Source organism: Piliocolobus tephrosceles, chromosome X, assembly GCF_002776525.5.
Source record: "Piliocolobus tephrosceles isolate RC106 chromosome X, ASM277652v3, whole genome shotgun sequence".
Taxonomy (NCBI): Eukaryota; Metazoa; Chordata; class Mammalia; order Primates; family Cercopithecidae; genus Piliocolobus; species Piliocolobus tephrosceles.
Genome location: NC_045455.1, coordinates 13,408,301 through 13,426,214, shown reverse-complemented (window position 1 = coordinate 13,426,214; position 17,914 = coordinate 13,408,301). Strand labels below are relative to the sequence as shown.

The following is a 17,914-nucleotide window of genomic DNA, read 5'->3' as shown; positions in this document are numbered from 1 at the left end:
AGTCAACGCACCTGGCCTCTTTCCTATCTTTCTTCTAATTCTTCCCCAGTTGCTGTCTCTCACTTGTGAAATAAATGATAGCAATCATGGCTATTAAGTATAAGAGTACTGGTGTTTTGCTTATACTGAAAGAAAGGGAAACCATAAAATTTGAGGTAAAATAAACCATAAAGAACTAGGGTCATCAGCTCTTACAAAGCTTTTGGAATTTCCCTGAAAATCTCTTCTGAATCACCTCAGAAGCCTTGCATAAAATCTTTTCCTTGAAGTGCTACTTTCTAAAATAAATTAAATTATGTTTTATTAAAGTCTGTTGGCTTTCTGTGTTGTTTGATATTTTGTAAGATTTTTACTACTGATTTTATTGAGATATATCACATTTTAACTATGATTATGATTCCATGTGAAAATGTATTCCTAGTTCTAAACAACTGAATTATAATCAAACCTTTGAACCTATCCATTTGTAAGTTGTTGATTATCCATGTGTTATACCTATTCATAGAGTTCTCACTTTTAATTCTTTCTGTGTTATGTGGTGAAAATGAAATTCATCCTGTTTTATGTGATTTCCTCCTCTCTTATGTCTTTGCTTTTCTTCTGGAACCATGAATCTATGCTGCCAAAGTAGGAAGCTCACTGTATTGAGCATTGATGAATTAAGTGTCTTTTACGTAATGGTAGCTCCAGTTTATGGAGCATTTCTTCCTTAGGCCAGTCATTTTGGAAATGTTGTTTCTAATGCTAATTCTTGAGTTTAATTATTTTCGTTTACATTTAAGGAAACTAATGATTAGGCAGGTAAATAATTTGCTCAAGGTCACAGAACTGTTGAGTGGTGGACCCTGGTTTAAATTTGGGTTTATTTGGCTCCAAAGACCACAGATTTTTTATTATACTTTGTCTAAACTAGTGAGATTACAGGATGGCAGCTAAAATTTGGGCAACTACTTAGTGTAAAATACTGTAAGGTACTTAAGTGTGTTATATGTGGAATTAAAGAAGCAGACAGTCTCCTATCCTTGATGAGGTGAGAGACAGTTAAGACTTAATATGTTACTTGTATGTATTTGTTTTTTGGACTACCTGGTTTCCCTCATTCTTATTCCTGATTTTTTCCTTTGACCTATCTAAGTTGAGAGATACAGAGCTATTGATCCTCAGTTTGTCTTTAACCTCAATGATAGACAACAGTAATCTGTGAGCTTGATTTCCATTGAAGTTTGATCCTTTTACTGGACCAAAGGTCCTTAATACAATCAAGTCAAAATTGATTCTTTAAAGGAAAATAAATTGTGAATCTAAAACCTGTCCTTTAATAACCTCCAGGTTATTCAGATTCTTTTCCTTTGCTTGTCTTTCTTACAGTCACAAATCATGTCCAATCTAAACAAAAACATTTTTTTTTTTTTAATCCTCAAGTCTACCATACTACAAACCTACTTCTCCCAGAATTTCCACATCTCAATAAATGTCACCCCTTTCAGTCAGGCCAAAACTCAGAGTCTTTCCTGGATGCCTCTTTTCCTCATCATCCTATTGTAAATACATCAATAGGTATTGTCAGTTCATCTTATATACACTGTCTTCATTACCACCACTGTCCTCCATACTACTTTTGTCTTTTGCAGGGACTATGGCAATAATTTCTTTACTTCATTTCTTAAACACTTCACATAGCTGACAGTGAGATATTTAAACTCTTTAAACAACAAAGACGCATTTCATCTCATCCCAGCCCATTTTTGCTTTAAATTCTGTAATGACTCCTTTGAACTTAGATAAAAATCACAATTCTTTACTCTGACTACTATCCCCATATAATTTGACACCTGCTTTTCTCTCCAGTCTTATTGTATACTACTTCCTTCTTTGCCTACCGTACTTCAGTCACATTGGCTTACTTGAACAAAGCAAATTTCAGGGCCTTAGGATAAATGTTTTTTTTTTTTTTTTTTCCTTTTGCAGGGTGAAGGGGGATGGCAGGACCTAGCAGACTCTTACTGATATCTTCACATAAATAGCTCCTTGCAGTCTTTCATATCTTAGCCTAAGTATCATGTCTCAAGAGAAGATGCTCTAATACTGTCACCCAGTCATTCTCTGTCTTGTAACTATTTTCTAAATTTCTGCATAGTATTCATGACTTGCAGATTTTTTTTATTCGTTAACTTTTCCCCAAATATTTTATTTTGAAAAATTTGAGTCATATGGCATTTGGAAAGAATTGTTACAATTTATACCTGTATACCCAACACCAAGATCCCACTATTAACCTTTTTCTAGATTTGCTTTACCACTCATCTGTTCATATACTAATCCATTTTATTTTTGTTGCATTTCAGAGTAAATTGCACAACCAATATATGTCCCACTAAATACTTCGACATATGTGTTATTAATTGAATTCAGTATTTGTATACAGTTTTGTTATTTTGATGCCAAATTTGCACACAATATATAATGTGAACAAATCTTAAGTCTGTATTTATTGATTTTGACATATGCATATATATGTAACTTGGAACCCCACCAAGATGCTGAACATACTGTTTCCCTGGAGAGTTTCCTCATGATCCTTCCAAGTCAGTTCTCACCCACCCCCTGGCCCTGGAGGTAATTTCACATTTTTATACTAAAGATTAGATTTTGAAAAAGATAAATTTTTAATACTGTACAATTCAACCTTTAAAAATGCACAGTTTGGTGATTTTTGTTGTATTTACAAGGTTGTGTAACTGTAATCACTATCTAATTTCAGAGCATCTTCATGACTCCCCAAAGAAACTCTGTACTTACTAGTATTTACTTCTTACTTTCTTTCCATCTAGTCCTTGACAACCATTAATTTACTTTGTGTCTTTATGGATTTACTTATTCTGGGGATATTTTATATAAATAGAATCACAACATATGAACTTTTTTGTCTAGTTTCTTTCACACAGAATAGTGTTTTTAAGGTTCATCCGTGTTCTACCATTTATCCCTTTTTATGGTTGGATAATTTTCTGTTATATTTACATGCCACATTTTGTTTACTTTTTATTTTTTTGAGACAGGGTCTCGCTCTTTTGCCCAGGATGGAGTGCAGTGGTGTGATCCCAGCTCACTGCAGCTTCGATCTCCTGGGCTTTAGTAATCCTCCTGCCTTACCCTCCTGAGTAGCTAGGACTGCAGGCGTGTGCCACCATGCCTGATTAATTTTTGTATTTTTTTGTAAAGATGGGTTTTCACCATGTTGCCTGGGCTAATCTTGAATTCCTGGGCTCAAGTGATCCACCCACATTGGCCTCCCAGAGTGCTGGAATTATAGGCATGAGCCACTGCACTTGGCCTTATCTACTTATTCATCTATCGATGGACATTTGGGTTATTTTTACCTCTTGGCTATTGTAAATGATACTGCTATGAACATTTCCGTCCATGTATTTGTTTGTATACCTGTTTTCAGTTAATTTGGGTATAGTCTTAGAAGTGAAATTGCTGGGTTATGTGGTAATTCTATGTGTAACTTTTGGAGATACTAGCAAATTATTTTCCACGGTGGCTGTCCCATTTTACGTTTCTACCAAGAATGTATAAGGGTTTCAGTCTTTTAATATCCTTGCCAACCCTTGTTATTTTCTTTCTTTTATAAGGAAAACTATTCCCAACTTAGTGTGTGTGTAGAGTAATATCTTATTGTGGCAGAGGGAAGAATGGATTGAAAAAATGTGACCCAACTATATGCTGTCTATAAGAAACTCACTTTAGATGCAGAGACACAAATAGGTTGAAAGTGAAAGGATGGAAAAAGATATCCCATGCAAATAATAACCAAAAGAGAGCTGGGGTGGCATACTAATGTCAGACAAAATAAACTTTTAAGTCCAAAACTGTTATAAGAGACAAAGAAGGACATTTTATATTGATTAACAATTGTGAATGTATATACACCAGAAAATATATTCCTAAAATACTTAAGATAAACATTGGCAGAATTGAAGGAAGAAACAGACTAATTCTACAGTAATAGTTGGAGACTTTAATAGCACACTATAAGTAATGGATACAATATCTAGAGAGATCAGTAAGGGAGGGAATAGAGGACTTGAACAGCACTATATAATAATTAGACCATATGGATATATAATGACCATTCTACCCGATAACAATATAATGCGCATTTTTTCAAGTAACTATTAAAAGAGGAAAGGAGAGATGATTGAGTTAAAGTAATTAAAGAAAAAGAAAATGTAATAACAAACAGGAGCAATAGCTCATAAAGGATTGCCTATGTCTCACAATGTTCCCAAGAATTAGTTTGATGTAGAAATATTTTTCCCCACATGTACTGATTTATATTGATGGATTACTCTTTTCTTAAAATAGTATAGGATTCTCTGCAATACATAAATTTTATTTTTCTTTGCAAATGATTGCTTTATATTAATTTGATTACTACTTTAGAGTAAAATTTTCATTATTGTTGTGGTTGTTTTTTGAGATAGAGTCTCATTCTGTTGCCCAGGCTGGAGGGCAGTGGCGTGATCTCAGCTCACTGCAACCTCTGCCTCCCCGGGTTCAAGCGATTCACGTGCCTCAGCCCCCCAGTAGCTAGGACTACAGGCATGGACCACCACGCCTGGCTAATTTTTGTATTTTTAATAGATATGAGGTTTCACCATGTTGGCCAGACTAGTCTAAATCTCCTGACCTCAAGTAATCCCCCTGCCTTGGTCTCCCAAAGTGCTGGAATTACAGGTGTGAGCCATCGCATCTGACTGGTTACTATTTTGTAGTAAAATTGACCATGAGTTAGTTTTCTTTGTATTTGTATTACTTAATGCTTGTTACGAGTATATATTCAGCAAGTGGTTATTTGGTGAATGAATCAAAATGAAATATATATATATATGAATTAAGCAATCACATATTTTAAAGTTCTTTTGTAATATTTATAGACCAGAATTTGACTATAATTTTCTCCCTTTTCCCCCTTAATCTTCAATTTTATAATAGTACCTGGGGAAAAGAAGGAATATTAAGCAAAACATTATAAACTTTCAGCAAATAGATAATTGAAACAAAATGATCTAGGATTATTCAAATAAATTGAGTATATACTTGTTAATGACTACAATCATCAATTCTTGTAGGCTGTCCTTGTGTTCATTAGGTTGGACTAATAGAGATGTATAGGAATCTAAGATTCAAATATATGAAAGTCTTTTACTGAACCTTATTGCCTTTACACTAACCTGTTCCCATGACATCTTATGTTCTTTGAAAGTTTGGCTCTGCCGTTTGACTTATTTTACTGTTAGTCTTCTAACGGCCTCTGCTCTGTCTCTGCTTAGTGTGTGGGGGCTATGGTAGTCCCTTCTTTTCCACCCTGGCTGTTTGCCTTTGCCTGTTCTTCTCATCTTCCATTTGGCATAATGTAACATTTTTTTAAAAATTTGCTTGTGTTGCTTATATACAACCAATAGTTCATACTTAAGAGGGATAAAATATGTGGCTAAGTCGGAAATCTTTTTATTTTGTCTATTTCATGCAGCTTAGAAAAATTTTCACATGTTATATATGACTCTGGAGTTAAGGTTATATGGAAGAAACCTTTGCAAAAAAATTACAATTTATACCTTCTTCACAATCTTACATCTTGTTAATTTATTTGCCAATTTGGTCTTCCAGAGAAGACATTTAATATTTAAGGAGATTGAATAACAAACGCCTAAGGAAAAGTTATATTAAAGAAAATGGCATTAAAGTAATCTTTGTGAAATCCATTAAATACTGAGATGTTTATTTTACTGTTTTCCTATTGTTGAAGTGATGTGGTCATTTGGGATTAGAATGATATTCCCTGGGAGAGAGGAACGTGTGTTCTGTGGCTTTTTTTCTTCTTTCTTTTCCAGGGTGTGCTTATATTTTCTTTTATTATTCCAACATGCACATTTGGGTTTAAGCGTCATTTTACAAGTTCTTTTTCTGTCTTTTACTGTTAAATTTGCTGTTTCTGCCTCTTTTTATTTCTCTCAGTCCTTCATCTTCTTTCTCTTGTTTTATTGTTAGTCGTTCATGTATACTGTTTTTTTCCTTTTTCTGTTACTCTCTTGGAAAAGGCTGTGCATAACATTCAGGCAGTAATGTGGAAACACATTGTAATGTGAAAACAAATTGCTTTTTTTGTTTGGAAACTTCGTGTGTGTGAAGCGTTTTGCTGTAATCTGTGCACTGAAATGCACTGACTTCCGATCCCTGGAGCAGAGTTAGGGATCTAGTATTTTTATTTGCCTAAGTAGAGAGAAATAATAGGCAGGCAAAATCAGTTTTGCTTTTATCTGCCAAAGAAATAGTGTCATAAAGTAGTGTCACGTATTAGTTTGTTTAGTGTATAATACATCTTGATTATATCTTTATAGGTACTGAATATTGATTCAGTCTTATTTAAATATGTTTATCTAGTTATTTGTATATATGTGTATGACAAACTGAGGAAAGACTGTGTGTGTGTGTGTGTGTGTGTGTGTGTGTGTGCAGTAATAGTAGAGATGTGGATAAATCATAGACTCCAACATATATATGTTTACTAGTTACTGGATAATTACAGACCCCAAATAGTATTGACACGAATGTGCATTACCTCAGTCTGAGGTGTGCCAACTCGAATGATACTCCAAAACTAAATTGATAATGATGAAACTAAATGTAACTATTTTGTGGCTTAAAGATAGCAATAAAATCAGTGGAAAATTGTGATCAAATGAGAAATGAGTAATGAATTGATAGTAGAGTGTATTTCCCCAATTTGCTTGAGCTTAAACTGTCTTCTTGTTTGTATCTACAGCAGGAATTTTTCAGTGTAGTCAACACGTGGTGCATGGCAGCTAAATTTCCCAGTAGATTCTGAACTGGATTCCTTGGAAAACTGTAGTAATATGCTAATTTAATCAGAGTTTGCAGAGTTGTCATTAGTTCACCAGAGCTTGACTATACCACGTTTTCATTGCCCCTGCCCTGTGACTCTAAACAACACAGATTTAGTTTTTCTTCATTCTTTATGTTCATTTCTCATCCGTCAGGTTGTAGGGTGGGAAGGAGGCCTGTGGTTCTGTGCTGTCCTTATTCAGTGGCTAAGGCTGATGGAGTTTCCACTATCTGCAATGTCATAGATCACATAGAAAAGCCTCAATTTCGATAATCATCAATCAGATATTCTTCATGACGAGGTGTTTACTATTATATCTCATTGTGTGATTTTGAAATTTGCAGATTATCACCATCATCTCCTAAATATTTCTTGAATTTATCTACTTCTGTGCATTTCTGGTGCTATTCTCTTTGTTTAAGGTAGTGTCATCCCTTGCCTACATCACTGTAATAGGCTTTCCAAATGTACTCTTCTTATCATAGCTTGCAATCCCTTGGAGGTAGACTTTGGAAGCTTATTGGGGGAAATACTTTTGGGACCAGTACCTGAGGGGGAATGAAGGAAACTGAGCCAAGGGAAAAGTTGAATTGATTCTCTCTCAACAAAGGCATCAGCTAATAATTTAGAGAGCTGTGAATATTTATTGGCCTTTCATAGTTGTTCCAAGTTCAGGCAAGAGGATTCAGCCATTATACACCTGTATCAACTAACTAGTGGGTGTGGGCTGCCCCTAGGAAGGGGCATGACCTTAGGCAGAAAGCTGAGGACAGATCAGCTGTTGGTTGACAATACTTCCACAGTTGGGGCAATGTCCTAAGCTAGGGATCTGGACAGAGAACTGTACTTAATAACTTTGACATGTATTTTTCATGATTGTTCATTTCTAAGTATTTTCAGATTTCTGCTACGATTTTGACTCATATGTTATTTGGTGATGTATTTTAATTCTCTAATTTTTTGAGATAGAGTCTTGCTCTGTCATTCAGGCTGGAGTGCAGTGGTGTGATCATGGCTTACTGTAGCCTTGACCTCCTAGGCTCAAGTGATCCTCCCCCTTCAGCCACTGGAGTCGCTGGGACTACAGGCACAAGCCACCACTCCTGGCTAATTTTTTTTGTTGTTGTTGTTTTTGTATTTTTTGTAGAGACAGGGTTTTGCCATGTTGCCCAGGCTGGTCCCGAATTCCTGGGCTCTACTGATCCTCCTGCTTTGGCCTCCCAAAGTACTAGAATTACAAGTGTGAGCCACCATGCCAAGCCTAGTGATATATTTCTAAATAACTGAAAATAAATTAGTTTTTTGTATTATTATTGATTTCTAACTTAATTGCTTTGTGGTCAGAGAGTATCATCTTTTTCATTTAAAAATGTTTCAGAATCGATGCAAATTGCTTTATGGCCAAGGAATAAATCACTCTGAATACATATTCTGTATGTTCCTGAAAAAATGTGTATTCTCAAATTCTTTTATGCAATGTCTTATAGATAACTCAAGAGGTCAAACCTGCCTATTAGGATATTCAGAACTTCTAGTGAGGTTTTTTCTTTTTCTTTTTTCTTTTTTTTTTAAAGACAACGGAGTCTCACTCTGTCACCCAGGCTAGAGTGCAATGGTGCAATCTTGGCTCACTGCAACCTCTGCCTCCTGGGTTCAAGTGATTCTCCTGTCTCAGCCTCCTGAGTAGCTGGGATTATAGGCACCCACCACCATGCCCAGCCAATTTTTGTAGTTTAGTAGAGATGAGGTTTCACCATGTTGGCCAGGTTGGTCTTGAACTCCTGACCTCAGGTGATCCGCCCACCTCGGCCTTGCAAAGTGCTGAGATTACAAGCATAAGCCACTGCGCCCGGCCTGAGTGGTTTTTTTTTTTTTTGAGACAGAGTTTTGCTCTGTCGCCCAGGCTGGAGTGCAGTGGCACGATCTGGGCTCACTGCAAGCTCTGCCTCCCGGGTTCACACCATTCTGTTGCCCTAGCCTCCCAAGTAGCTGGGACTACAGGCGCCTGCCACCATGCCCAGCTAATTTTTTGCATTTTCAATAGTGACAGGGTTTCACCATGTTAGCCAGGATGGTCTTGATCTCCTGACCCCATCATCCACCCGCCTCTGCCTCCCAAAGTGCCAGGGTTATAAGCGTGAGCCACCACACCCGGCCTTTTTTTTTTTTTTTTTGGAGACAAAGTCTCGCTCTGTCACCTAGGCTGGAGTGCATTGGCACGATCTCAGCTCACTGCAACCTCTTCCTCCTGGGTTCAAGCAATTCTCCTGCCTCAGCCTCCTGAGCAGCTATGACTACAGTTGCCTGCCACCACACCTGGCTAATTTTTTTGTATTTTTAGTAGAGATGAGGTTTCACCATGTTTGGCCAGGTCTCAAACTCCTAACCTTAAGTAATCCACCCGCCTCAGCCTCCCAAAGTGCTGGGATTACAGGCATGAGTCACCATATCCAGGCTCTTTAGGACGTTTTTGGATATTTGATGGACCTATATTTGAAAAAGTGGATTTTCCAATTTTTCATTGCTTGTTAGGTTTTGTCCCTGTTTAGATAATAGGTATATTACAGTGTATCGTGTAATATCGTAAACTTATTTTTGTTTTATCCTTGTATCCTTGTATCATTCTTTTTTTTTTTTTTCTTTTTTTTTTTTGAGACGGAGTCTCGCTTTGTCGCCCAGGCTGGAGTGTGGTGGCCGGATCTCAGCTCACTGCAAGCTCTGCCTCCCAGGTTTATGCCATTCTCCTGCCTCAGCCTCCTGAGTAGCTGGGACTACAGGCGCCCGCCACCGCGCCCAGCTAGTTTTTTGTATTTTTTAGTAGAGACGGGGTTTTACCATGTTAGCCAGGATGATCTCCATCTCCCGACCTCGTGATCCGCCTGTCTCGGCCTCCCAAAGTGCCAGGATCACAGGCTTGAGCCACTGCGCCTGGCCCCTTGTATCATTCTTTATCTTTTTCGTCTGCCAGTGAACTATTGTTTTAGGTGTGTCTTTTATAAGTGCCCATCTAAATTTGGACTGGATTTTTATTTTATTGTTTTTCTATTCAGCCTGCTGGAGCTTGTCTTTTAGCTGGAGAGTTTAGTCCATTCATATTTATTGTATTTAAAATTATGTTTTGATTTATTTATGTATTCTACTTTTTGGGGGGGTTCTGTTTTCTTTCTTGGCTTCTTTTTGATGATGACTTAAAAAAAAGTCTTTTGTTCTTATTTTATTTCCCCTTCCCATTCCCCCCTCCACTATGTTGGAAATTTTATACTCTATTTCTGTTGTTTCAGTGTTTGCTATAGAAATTTCAACTTGGAGACATTCCTTCAGGTATCCTTCATCTTTGGCAACGTTTAGTGTTGTCAGTGTTTTGGATTTTAGCCATTCTAATAGGTGCATAGTAGTATATCATAGTTTCAGTTTGCAATTCCCTCATGACATATAATATTGAGCATCTTTTCATACTATTATTTGCCATCTATGTTTCTTTTTTATTGAGATGTCTGTTCAAATCTTTTGTTCGTTTTTCAGTTGGGTTGTTTGTTTTCTTATTGTTGAGTTTTAAGAGCTCTGTGTATTTTGGATACAAGTTCTTTCTTAGGTATGGGTTTTGTAAATATTTTCTCCCAGTTTAGAACTTATGTCTTTATTCTTTTTTTTTGAGATGGAGTCTCACTCTTGTTGTGCAGGCTGGAGTGTAGTGGCGTGAACTCTACTCACTGCAACCTCCACCTCCCGGGTTCAAGTGATCCTCCTGCCTCACCCTCCTGAGTAGCTGGGATTATAGGCACCTGCCACCACACACGTCTGATTTTTTTTTTTTTTTTTGTACTTTACTGCAGTAGAGACAGGGTTTTGCCATGTTGGCCAGACTGGTCTCGAACTCCTGACCTCAGGTGATCTGCCTGCCTCAGCCTCCCAAAGTGCTAGGATTACAGGCATCAGCCACCACACCTGACCCTGTCTTTATTCTTTTAAGAATGTTATTTGGACTGCAGAAGCTTTTATTTTAATGAAGCTAAATGTGTCAGTTTTTAATGGTTTGTGCTTTTGGTGTTATATGTAAAAACTTGTTGCTAAACCAAAGTCACCTAGATTTTCTTCTATTTTTCTCTAGAAATTTTGTAGTTCTGCAATGTATATTTAGGTCTGAGATCCATTTTGAGTTAATTTTTGTGAAAGGTATAAGGATTGTGGCAAGATTAATTTTCTTGCATAATGAATATCCAGTTATTCCAGTACCCTTTGTTTGGAAAGACTATCTCCTTTTAATTGCCATTGCTTCTTTGCCATAGTTCAGTTGACTGTATTTGTGTGGGTCTATTTCTGGGCTCTTGAGTAATTTGTCTGTTTTAGACAATACCATACTGTCTTGGTGTCTGTAGCTTTATAGTAAGTCTTGAAGTTGGGTAGTGTTAGTGTTTTGAATTTGTTCTTTTTCTTCAATATTGTGATGCCTATTCTGAGTCTTTTCCTTTCCATATAAACTTTAGAATCAGTTTGTTGATATCTAGGAAATAACTTGCTAGGACTTTGATTTTAATTGTGTTCAACCTATAGATCATATTGAGGAGGATTGATATCTTAACAATACTCAATCTTCCTATCCATGTACATTGATTATCTGTACATTTAGATTTTCGTCCATTTCTTCCATCAGAGTTTTGTAGTTTTCCTCATAGATACACTACATATTTTAAGATTCATGCCTATTTTGTTTCTTTAGTGCTAATATAAATGGCATTGTTTTAATTTCAGATTCCAGTTGTTCACTGCTGGTATATAGGAATGTGATCATCTTTTGTATATTAATTTGTATTCTGTAACCTTACTATAATTGCTTATTAGTTCCAAGAATTTTGTTGTTGTTGCTGATTTGTTTGGAATTCCGTCATAGATAGTCATGTTATCCACTGGTGAAGACAGTTCTATTTATTCCTTCCCGGTCTGTTTACTCTTTATTTCCTTTTGTTGACGTACTTCATAAGCTAGAATCTGCGGTCAGATGTTGAATAAGAGTTGTCAGAGGGGACATTCTTGTATTGTTCCTGATTTTTGGAGAAAGCATCCAGTTTCTTGTCATTAAGTGTGATGTTAGCTTTAGGCTTTTTGTGTATATTCTTTATCAAGTACAAGAAATTTCTCTTTATTCCTAGTTTGCTGAACTCAGTGATTGTTGATTTTTGTTAAATGCGTTTTCTACATCTATTTATATGATCATATGATTTTTCTTCTTTAGCCTGTTAATGTGGTGGATTACATTAACTGATTTTTAGATGTTGAATCAGCTTTGCATACCAGGACTAAATCCCGTTTGGTCATGGTATATAATTCTTTTTATGTAATATTGGACTTTTTAGTCATTTTAATATCTAAAAACTTAATTTCACAATTTTTGTTTTTTTCTTGTTTATCTCCTCATCATGTTTATTTTTTTCTCTAAATCACTTTACTCGTTTGTAATAGCTGTAACTTATAATGGTATTTGTAACAACTGTTTTAAGAGTCTGCATTTCTGGGTTTATTTCTGTCAGCTATTTTCCTTCTGATATGAATCACGTTTTGTGTCTTCACCTATCTCTTAATTGTTGGTTGGATTCTAGACATCGTAAATGTTATATTGTGTGTTTGGATTTTGTTACCTTTATTTAAAAGATGTTGATGTTTAGTCTAGTAGGAACATTAATTTTGTTTAGGTTAAGGCCTTTTAGGCTTTAAAAAAGTTTTCTTAGGGCAAGTCTAGCATAGCCCTTTCTGGTGTTCTGAATAGACAACTTTATATTACACTGTCTCTCTACCCGCCACACTTGCTATCCTTTGGTTCATAATTTCTATTTCATTATACATCTATGATTTTTTTGTAGTATAATGTAAACCCATGAGAGATATAGGCAGGAGAGAGATACGATAGTATATATACCTTAAGAAAATTTCACTGACCGCTGTGTGACTTGGATGGGGGCAACTGTAGGGAGTTCTGCTAGTAGGCCAGTGTAAGAGTCCTGGACTGCTGGTAGTTTGTATTACGATTAAGTATTATGATCACTGAGATAAAGAAAAGTGAATAGATTTGATCTTTTTAAATAAATAATTTATAAGAGTTTCGTACTATCCAGCAGTTGTACTCTTTTGCATAGATATAGGAAGCTCATATGCAAAGTTCCAGACAACAAGTACAAAAATATTCAAAGGACCATTGTTATATAAATAGAACAGGATAGAGTCTGCATGTCCATTCACAGTGGAATGCATAATGCTGCAGTATGTTCATAGGTGAAATAGATTACAGTAGTAAAAATAATGACTTACAGCTGCTCAGATTATTAACTAACACATTTACTTAGTAACTATTACTTTGCATGTTATTCTTTAGGCAGTTTCAGCCACTGCAGAAACAACAAAGAAGACAGGCAAAGATCTTTGTCTTTATGTTTTTTTTAATCGTCGTGCAGTGAACAATGTAGACATTGATTAAAGCAGGAATCATTAATGTTCATTTTTAATAGTGGGTGAAAATTGTTTCTATATAGGATCATCACAGTTTCAAAGTATCAATGTCAGATTATTTGCTAAGAAAAAATGGCAGCTTTCTGTGAGGAAATTTAATGGATGCCATCTTAAGTAATCAAACTTTATCAGTTTGGGATAAATTGACTTTTTATTTTACTTTTGATGTGATGGAAGAACTCAAGGATACAGTATCAACTATGTTGTATTTAAGATTTCTTAAAAATCTTGAATTTAATGAGTGAATAATCAGGTATATTCAAATTGTGGAATATTCTATCAAACAGCCACCCTGGATTCTTAACAAATACCATGGTCATGAAGAGCACCTCCCACCATCAGCACAAAACAACAAACACAAACCCACACCTTCCCTTCCAGGGAGACTGAGGGGATCCCAAAGGCAAGTGAACTAGTTTACATTAGAGGAGCATAAAGAAACGAAACAAAGCAACGCGTACTATTTGATTTCTATGTAATTCTCATATGCAGCTTTCATCCGGGGGTTTCTTTCCTTTCTGTCCAAGTTCCTTCTTGAAGTGGGGGGGTCTTTTCTCTTCTGAGGTCCTATAACCCTTATCAGGACCTATTCTATCCATCTAGAGGACTCTTCTACTTCCTGAAATATCTTTTGTTTTCTTTTTACCTTGGACCTTTCTTTGAGGAAACAAAGGCCTTGCCGTTAATTATAGGTGTTTTGCGATTGGTTTTAAAGAAGACCCCCACTCCCCATCACATCTTCTCTTTGATCCATGAGAGATTTTTGATTAGTACTGCTATATTAGGAACAAGACATTTCCTAAGAAATACTTTTCTTTTCCCTTCTTTTTATTTTTCCTTTCCCATAAGTATATTCTATGAAATTTTAATTCAAGAAATTGTAGGCGAGAAAACCACATAAGATTCTTTATTATACAGCTTGCCACTGTTGCATCAATAGGGCGTCACTTTATCAGCTTTTAAGTTACCAGGTTGTGCTATCATGAGTGGCATGGATTTTGCTTGAAAAGTGAGGTTATTTGTCATGTCTTGAGTAGGTAAACATGACATTCATTATCAGTTGATCAAAAAAGATAATTCTTTTTAACCTGGAATCCATAACTAAATGGAGGATCTCCTAAGCGCCTAGAATCTTCCTTGATTCATCCCCTTATCTTCCACATCCAAACTGTCGCTAACTTTAGTCTTTGTCTTTCCCTCTATCTCTGTTGCTAGCTGGACTGCTGCAAAGGCTTCCTCATCAGCTCCTTGTTTCTACCTTTGCTGTTTCATAATTCATTCATTGCACAGCAGCCAAAGTGATCTTTTAAAATGCTGTATTAGGTACTTCCCTTTCCTGTATCACACCTTCCAACTTGTTCCTTCTGTCTGGACTCATCCCCCCTCATTAATTTTCAGAGTGCTCTCTCTATCTCGTCATTAGGTTCTCAGTTTAAATACCAGTTTTCTCAGAGAAGCGTTTTCAAAGAGCAGTAACCCTATCACTCAGTTACATTTATTCCCTCCGTGTTGTTTGATTATAGCAGTCATCACTATCTTACATTGTATATAAGACATACATGCACTTATTATTTATATTAATATATGTAGATACATAAATAAAGACTGCAGCCTTGACCTCCTGGACCCAAGCGGTCCCTCCAGCTCAGCCTCCCAAGTAGCCGGAATTAGAGGTGTGAGCCACTCCATCTGAGTCACACGTATATTTAGATGCATGTGTGTTTGTATATCATTGTCTGCTAGATAGCAGGGAGTTTTCTGAATTGCTGGTCTTCGTAGCCTGCAGAGAGCCAGATAAGGCTTATAGTGTATATTCAGTAAACATTTTTTAAGCTGATGAATACAAATTTGATAGTAGAGTTAGAAAGAAGACCGCTTGCTTTGTGGTAGAAAGTAAGATGCACAGGTAGCTGGGAGGTGAGGGACCCAGAGAAGATGTCTTGTCCTGCACTTAAACGTTGAGTCCAGAAAAGTAGGAATGGCAACTTTGTAGTACTTTGTTATCCTAAGTTTCTGTATTTTCTTCATGTATTTTCTCATATAGTACTTAGTAAATTTCTTTTCGGAAGTGTTAGTGCCTCTTTTATTGTGCAGAAGGGAATGAGGAGTGGAGACTCTCTCTGAGTTGGAGGTGTAGTGTCAGTAGGGGAGTCACGTCTGTGTCTGGGGTGGGATAAGGTCGTAGCAGTAAGCATTCAATGAGAGGACCTGGAAGGTGAGGAAAAACTTGAGAAGAGCACTAGGGCCTGATGTTTGTTTTTTTTAAAGCAATCTCTTCTACTAGGACATTCACCCCCTTTTAAGGAGGTGTATTAGTCTGTTCTCACACTGCTGATACATACCTGAGACTGGGTAGTGTATAAAGAAAAAGAGGTTTAATGGGCTCACAGTTCCATATGGCTGGGGAGGTCTTCACAAATTCACAAATCAAAATTCACAGATTACTGTGTAGTCCAGGGTCCACAGTAAATGACTAAAATGAGATTAGTATCTGGAACCAGAAAAACTGCAAATTTCCTCATCCTCAGAGGGAACTGAATGTAGTGGGGATGTGGGCTGTCTCTAAGCTCTAGTGGTTTCCTGTTACATGGATAAATGGTTTGTGATGATGCATTGATAAAATATTGTTTTGAAAGGATGGAGGTAAGGATCTATTAAGTTGTTATAAACAGAATTTTACAGGTATACCAGTTTCAAATTTTTAGGTTGGGCCTTTTCACTCCCCTAAAACAGGCTAATTCTTCTCTACTGATTTCGTTCTGATTATTTTATGCTTATTATTGTGAATGAGACAAATACCATTCTTGCCACTCTCATGCAGGATTAAAACTCATGCATAATCTCGTGCAGAATCAAGAATCAAAGCATGCACAATCTTCCATACTTTGTACCCATGTATGTTTTCTATTTTGTTTTCCCCTACCATCCTGCAGATAACTCTGTACTTCAACTGAGTTGTTTTATTCATTCCTTAAACCTTAAACTTGTCCTATAATCTCCACCTCTGTTTTCCCCACTACTCCTGCCTGAAATGTTCAAGTCCTGCTTGTTCTTCATAGCATCATTTAAATAGCCCTTTGTTTGTTTGTTTTTTTGGAAATGGAGTCTCGCTCTGTCGCCAGGCTGGAGTGCAATGGCGCAATCTTGGCTCACTGCAATCTCTGCCTCCCAGGTTCGAGCGATTCTCCTGCCTCAGCCTCCTGAGTAACTGGGACTATAGACGCCCACCAGCACACCCAGCTAAGTTTTGTATTTTTAGTAGAGATGGGCTTTCACCGTGTTAGCCAGGATTGTCTTAATCTCCTGACCTTGTGATTCGCCCGCCTCAGCCTCTCAAAGTGCTGGGCTAACTTCGCCCGCCTCAACCTCTCAAAGTGCTGGGATTACAGACGTGAGCCACTGTGCCCAGCCTAGATGACACTTCTGATAATACACTTTTCTTAATTATTTTCTGTCTACTCTCTATGATCCTTTCTGTTTTGAATAGCCAGTGATAGAATTATTTGGGTCCTTTGCCTCTCTCTTCCTGGATTTGAAGGCTCCCAATGTAAGAGCATATTATCTTTCTTCTCAGTGCTCTGAGCATTGTTTCAAAAATATCAGCCCATATAAACATCATGAACATATAAAAATTTTAAATTGAATTAATTATAAAACACTTAGGAAGCAGGTGCCATTTTAACTAAGTTGAAGTTAAGAGTGATGTTTTGTGATTTGGGGTTCCAAACGTCTGTGACATTTGGCTTTCGCTTCCCTTTGCCTCTTAGGATCCTATAGCTTGAGATGAGTGCCGTTAGAGCATCACAGGCCAGGAAGGATCCTATAAGGGCTCACTGAGCTCTTTTTTCTTTAGAAAAGATCATAAACAAATGGTCCCAAACAAAGGAGTATCTCTACCTTGTTTTTAGAAAACATCTAAAGGGGACTTTTACACTTTTCTTGATAAATCGTTATAAATGACTCTTGCTGTCAAAAATTTTACTGTATAATAACTAAATACTTAATCATGTAACTGATGACAATTTTATGAGTTTAAAACTTTAGCTGGAAGTGTCCTTTGTTTTGGCCTTACTTTGTGTTTTCATAGCACCCTGTTGAATGTGTGGAACAGTGGAACAGCTTCTCCACTGATACCAGTGAGCCGTGGAGCTTCTGCTCCAGCCCGTAGTATCATAGCCATGTTTGGATTTTCCCCAGCACCATCATGTCAGTTCTTGCTGATAAAAGCTGTAGGGGTTCTCTGTGGCTCTTCAGATGAAAATACCTTAAGTACTTGAAAATCGCCATTTTTGAAAAAAGGGAATTTAGTTTGTTATGCATGCAAACCTCAGTTTTGGACATGTTTCTTGGTGCTATATAAGTTGCTTCTTATATCTTTGGTTACTTAATACTGTACTTCTGTTTTTGGACTCCACTGTTAATTTATGTATGTTTTCTTAGCTTTTATTACTGGGGAAAATGTTATGTTTATTGGTACAAGTACCCTTTTTTCTTTCATAGTGG

General features: G+C 36.8%; 1 protein-coding gene across 2 annotated transcripts in view; it reads left to right on the top strand.

Annotated features, from left to right (window-relative positions):
- Positions 1-17,914, top strand: part of PCCA (propionyl-CoA carboxylase subunit alpha) — a 456,600-nt gene that overhangs the window by 152,898 nt on the left and 285,788 nt on the right. The gene's annotated exons all lie outside the window — the stretch shown is intronic.